Raw genomic sequence first — 6792 nt, 5'->3', positions numbered from 1 at the left:
TCTTGTAAATCTACTTCAATTTCCACATTATATTAAAATCATACCTGCAAACTCAGAAGGGCTGAAAAAGGTGACACATCTCTTCTGTGTTTTTCAGACAACGGCATCTACAGTCTGGTGTTACAATCCTCTCCAGTGAAATACAGACACACTTTTACGCTGTTAAGCTGTCGGCATTTTAACCGTGTTTACTCCAGCTTCTAGCTAACCGTAGGCTAACGTTACCTGCTGTCGAGTGTAGTGTTTACTAGCGTCCTGTGCGGCGATGTTTCAGTTCCCTCTACGTCCGTTTTCGGCGCATCAGAAAGAAGCGCAGTCATTTAAGTGGCACCTAAATAAGGCATCGAAATCAGCGTTGCTATTCGGTCCGGTAGATAGCGTTTAACGTCGTTAAAGCACCGGTGGCGTATTAGCGCCGGGTTTGTGCAGGTGTAATGGCTCGCGTACAAACCAATAGGGTGTCGGAATAGCTATGTTTATACTTCTCATCCAACCACAATCAAATTCACTCTATCCGGATGGAGCGATTTTTTTATTTTTTTTTGTGTGTGTGTTTTTGAATGATGACGAGCCGGAATGAAAACAAGCCGAACTGAAATATGAGTAATGAGGCTATTTTTAAAATGTAAGGAGTAGAAAGTACAGATAATTGTGTGAAAATGTAAGGAGTAGAAGTAAAAAGTATGCTGTAAAATAATTACTCCAGTAAAGTATAGATACCCAAAATGTCTACTTAAGTAAGGTAACGAAGTATTTGTACTTCGTTACTTGACACCTCTGCTTTCATATTTGTGTTTACTATTGTGGAACTGGCAAAGACCAGGGGCCCATTCTTCGTACGTCGCTAACTCACTTAACTGGATTTGATTGTTGGCGATTTGGCATGATCTTGGATTGTTTAGTTCTTTGATGCTCATCCTGGACTTGCTGTCATAGCAACAGGTGCGCAATCTTAAACCTGCTCGCGAGCAGGCTTATTTCATGTCAACAGGATTAGATCCCGGGTATATAAACGGAGGTGATATGGGAAGTCTGTCACAGCCATGTCTTGTCCGTTTTTACGTCAGGAACCTGTTGCTGAAGGTGCCAGAATAATTCAAAGAGCTTTTCGAAGCAATTGCGTTTTGCGAGATCGACAGGATACTTTAGCGATAATCTACTGATTGAGAGATATCGTTTTTCTCGGGAGGGTCTCATCTACATTATCAACTTGTTGGAGCCACACGTTAAAAGTTTGACTCGTCGGAAAAGAGAACACAATGGCATTACAATGAACTACACTAGGAAAAAATATGATCAATAACATATTGCAAAACATTACTACACTAAGTTATGCAGTTTTCACCTTCACAAGTCAAAGCAATTGACTCAATATTTATCTGTTGGAATGACTGTACCAGCCATTTGGATTATAGACATACTTAATTTAATGCAGCAACAAATTATTTACACTGTAGCAAGATGATTTAAAACTCATTTACCTGTAATTAAGGTGTTGCTGTTACTGGTCCCTGGCTGTAGGTCTAAGGAAGAGCTGCCCCCAGGGATGCCCTCCACAATGGGTCGGTTCGCATTTAGCCCAAGGGCCAGCTCTTCTGCTGGGGTATAATGTGGGGGTGCAGGACCACCACCTGTTTTTTTTATGCTCCGCCTTTTTCTTGGTTGCTGTTATAAACAGACAAACACATCATTTAAAATGTTTTTGGGTAAAAGAGACTAAATAGTAGAAGTAGAAAAGCTTACCAGTTTGAAGAATATTCTTGTACTTCACTTTTACTTGTTCCCATGTTCTAGTGGGTCCTGAGCTGGCTCTGACATTAAGCAATTATGAAATTATTAAAATACAAGAATATATACTGTAATAACCATAACATGGAACACTTACGAATTTAATTTGTCTGCTTCTTTTTGCCAGCCCTCTCTCCTGGCTTTTGCAGACTTTGAGGTGTTCCCTGGCGTTTTAATTGTTTCAAACTCAGCATACCCTTCCAGTAATAGTTCTTGCTCTGCTGCGTTGAAAAACTGAGCGCGCTCTTTGGCCACGGTGAGCAGCCAATAGCAGCGTTGCTGATCAAAGTTTCTGCTATCGATACATCTCCCCTTTTAAACAAGCGCATGAACGCGCAATTATCTCACTAACTCAATCCAGCTATACTAATCATCAACAGCAGGTGTGTTCGAAGAACCTAATTAGCCAGATCATGATTAGCACGATGATATCATCTAGGATGTGTCATTTGATCTCGGATGTTTTAAGCAACGTACGAAGAATGGACCCCAGGGGCCTCATTTATAAAACTGTGCGTATATTCTATTCTGAAAGATTTCGTGCGCAAAAAAGTCAGAATTTTCGTATGCAAAAACAATATTCTAATTTATAACGCCTTGTGGCGCACACCGGTACGCACTCTTCTCGTTATAAATACGGACGTGCGTTACCTTATGCGGTCCTGCACGAGCCTCACGCTCCTCCCCAGGGTCGTCCCACACACTTAAAAATGCATGTTGACTGATATAGAAATTTAATAGTTAATTTGACCCAGCAAGATGGGTTGGTCATTTTAACCCAACAGATGAGTTAAATATTCTACCCAAATGCTGGGTCAAATTAATTACAATTCTGGGTTGATTCAAGTACATATTTGTTATAGTGTGCCCAAATGCTGGGTCAAATTAATTACAATTCTGGGTTGATTCAACTATATATTTGTTATATAGTGTACCCAGATGCTGGGTCAAATTAATTACAATTCTGGGTTGATTCAACTACATATTTGTTATAGTGTACCCAAATGCTGGGTCAAATTAATTACAATTCTGGGTTGATTCAACTACATATTTGTTATATAGTGTACCGAATGCTTGGCAAAATTAACCCATATCCCAGATTAATTCTAACACATTACAGTACAATTTAAGAAAATAAATTGCAATAAAACTTTTAAACTACAAACCTAGAACAGAATACATGCTAGAGTTATGCATATATGCAATAAACACTTAAACAATACAAAAACAAAACATAATGGAATCTTTGAAAAAAAATTATTATATCAACAATATAGTGGAACTGGTGCAGTTCATATCACTCAGGTAGGAAAACATTCAAAGCAAAACAACAATTACGAATGAACTGGCTGAACATTCAACAGGCCAACAGTCAACAGGTCTATAGTGAACAAATTCCTATTAAAAAGCTGCTATTAAGAGCCATTAGCTCTACTTGCAAGCAAGTATTCTACTTTGAATAAACTTTACCATTTTAGACTCCCCTCCTGGCATTTCATATGACCAAGTTTCAAACAACTTTGATGCAGCATCCCCATGCAGGACAAGCCTGTGCAATCTATAAAATGGAAAACACATTTTTAAAACCAATTCAATGTGGCACACTAATAAAACATTATAAACAATGCATCCTCATATGTAAGATCATATTTCCCTATACCTACCATGCCTTTGGTCATTAGGTGAGGGAACTCTTCGAGGATCTGATCGATGGTCCAATTGTTGTCCCTAATCCACTTGGCCCTGTAGACTGCCGTGTTCCGCATGTAGGTCTCTATCTGGCTGAGGGGCTGAGAATTGTTTCTCAACCATTCTTTAAGTTGTGACTCACGTTCGTCTGATATGGTACATTCTGTAAAAAAGAACAAGAAAGTTGTCATTCACTGAAATATGAATGTTTTGCTTCATCAAATAATTTTTCAGTTTAATAATTACCTGGTATGAGAGCCCTTGCAAGAGCGCCATCATCTGGCGTTTGTGGTGGTGTCTGTGCAGTGCTCTGCGACCTGCTGGTTGATCTCAGCCGCTTCCTGGATCGTTTCCGCAGCCTTTCCTCCAGGAATCCAGTGGCTGGCTCTATTCATCTATTGGAGTCACTTTGACACATTACATGGAAGCTACTGAAAAAAAGAGGAAATTATATTTCATAAGAATTCATGTCTGAAAAGGGCTTTAGTAGCAATGCAGACTTGATATGCTGTGGATGGGAAAACAAATATTTCTTACCTTTAAATCTTTCGACAAGGTCTGGCACTCTGTCAAAGTGTTAATGACAAAGCTATCCATTGATCTGAAACAAACACGAAAAGAGCTTAAGCAAAGATACAATTGCTATTGTATTAACTATTCGGATATCACCATGTAAAGGCAATGCAGACTAACAGAAGAATGTAATCCAATGTGAAGATAACAGCCATTTTATTTAGCATCACAATCCTCCCTCTCTACCTATACAATTCATATGAGAAATTGCATGCATGTAAATTGTTTTTATATGAATGCAATTCATATTTGAATATTTGTGGCTGCTCACAGCATAGCCTTTAGGGCACGACTGTCAGTACAACAGTCTACAGCAGTGGGTCCCCAAACTTTTAATTATATATTTCTTAACCGTTAACTCAAGTGGCCCTTGGCCCCGCCATTTTAAATAAGCATTTGTTCGTATCTATTGTGGGTCACCACATTACTTAAATAAATGCACATACATGCATTTAGTCAGACATATCAGGTTATCTCACTGTTTTTACATACTTTAATCAGTCAAACACTGTGTTATGCTTTCACATTTCACATTAAAAGCTTCAGGAAAAACAAGCGCGTTCATTTATAGCCAGTTAAAATAATATAGCTAGCAAAGCAACTAACAGACAGCCTGTTGGCTAGTAAACTAACTAGCTAGCTAGCTAGATAGTTAACTGGCGAATCACCTGGCTGGCTTGAAACTAGCTGGCAAATTAGCCTGGTGAACTCAATAAACACATGACCATATGCCCATGGGCATTATGAACTTGTTTCATTAATTCATTAATATAATTCAGACCAAACGGATAAGCTGTAGGCTATCCATGCTTCCATGATAACGGCTTAATGGCTAGCTACGTTGTTAGCCAAACTAACCAACTAGCCTCACAATATAAAAGATAGTACTTTAATAGGTAACGCAACACAGACAATGTGAATTAGACATGTAGCTAGTGTACACAAACCTTTTATTTATTTGCCTCGTTGGATGACCCGACTGGTTCTCTGCTGTGACAAGCGCTCGGTGTGCTTACTCTGGTGATGATCTGATGACGTTCGAAGCACAAACAACCCAAGTGCTGGGTCAACTGATGTATGTTGGGTTGATGGATTTTGACTCAACGCATGAGTTGCACAAAATAACCCAACTTCCATATAAATAACCCATAATGGGTAAAACATTTCATAACCCAGCGGTTGGGTAGATGAAATAACCCAGCATTTTTTAGGGTGCATATTTGTTTTAATAAGGTCCATGTTAATCAATCAATGAATATGAAAGGAGCCCTTGATCACCAGTCACGAAACGGAAAAATGGGGAAAAAACATGATTCAGTGATTGTGAGATCGATGTGCTCCTAACCGAGGTAGAACATCGAAACAAAATCCTGTTTGGAAGCCTTAACCCTTGTGTGGTGTTCATATTTTTGTGCACAGCCTTAATACTTAACAGATTTAGCACAATTACCAATGATATATACATAATTTATGGTTCATATTTGCCATTTACCCCTGTGAGATCACATTTATCATATGATCATTTTCGTTTTTTGTGAGAAAACAAGGAAATTCAATTATTAAAAAGGTAAAAAATAGAAACAAGATTTTTGATCATTATTAGTGCTTATTTCTTAGAAACAACAAAACCGGTGAAAGTGCTTGAAATGTTAAAATTTTGTAACTTTGTGTGGGAATAGCAGGTGCAGAAAGACAGCATTCCCACGCACAGATACCTACAATCAGACACACACACACACACACACACACACACACACACACACACACATCAAACAAACACCGCGCATTTCACAGGGAGAGGCAGGGGAGAGCAGCGGAGGAAAAGCGCATTTCCTCCGCTGCATGGTGTGGGAGAATCCCCTCTCCCCGTTGCTGGCAGGCCCTCGCTGGGCGCCGCGACCGGCTCTGGGTTGGTTTAGAAAGAACGGCATTGTTGGGTTCAGGAAAACAAGAACTGGGTTAGGTTCGGAAAACGGGCATGCCATCGGAGTTTACTAAAACGCAGTCTACAAAACCTTGGGAGCATTACTGGGAATATTTTTACGCATGGAAATTCTTTATAAATCTCGACTATTGCGAGGAATATTGCAACGACAAATTTCACCCTGCTTCACGCAACTTTTTCTTGCATAAAAGGTTTTATAAATTAGGCCCCTGGTGGTTGTTTGTGGAAGCTTCACAGACAAAATTGATAGGGCCTAGTCATATTCATCATTTCACAGCCTTAATATGAATCAAAAGTGTAATATGACATTGAGAAAATATTAAATAGGTTATTCAGTGCTAATTCTTTAACACAAAGCAACACATGTTATATACATTTATATTTGAATAGTTATAGTATATAGTAACTAACACTCAGTGTAGTTTTGGTATAGGCCTACAATATATCTAATCCCCATGTTCAGGTACATACATATTGTTAATATCAAATCATTACACGCGCTTTGCACAAGCCTATCCCACAATATTGAAATCTGCCAAAACTGTTGCTGATAAGATATTTAATGATTATGCGCTGAAGTTTGAGTTCAGACCAGGGAGGGAAATTTAAAGGTCCCATGACATGGTGCTCTTTGGATGCTTTAATATAGACCTTAGTGGTCCCCTAATACTATATCTGAAGTCTCTTTCCCGAAATTCAGCCTTGGTGCAGAATTACAGCCACTAGAGCCAGTCCCACAATGAGTTTTCCTTAGTATGTGCCATTTTTGTGTCTCTAGCTATTGAAGAGGAGAGAGG

The sequence above is a fragment of the Perca fluviatilis genome, chromosome 6 (genome assembly GCF_010015445.1).
Source record: "Perca fluviatilis chromosome 6, GENO_Pfluv_1.0, whole genome shotgun sequence".
Taxonomy (NCBI): domain Eukaryota; kingdom Metazoa; phylum Chordata; class Actinopteri; order Perciformes; family Percidae; genus Perca; species Perca fluviatilis.
This window is presented reverse-complemented; position numbering follows the sequence as displayed.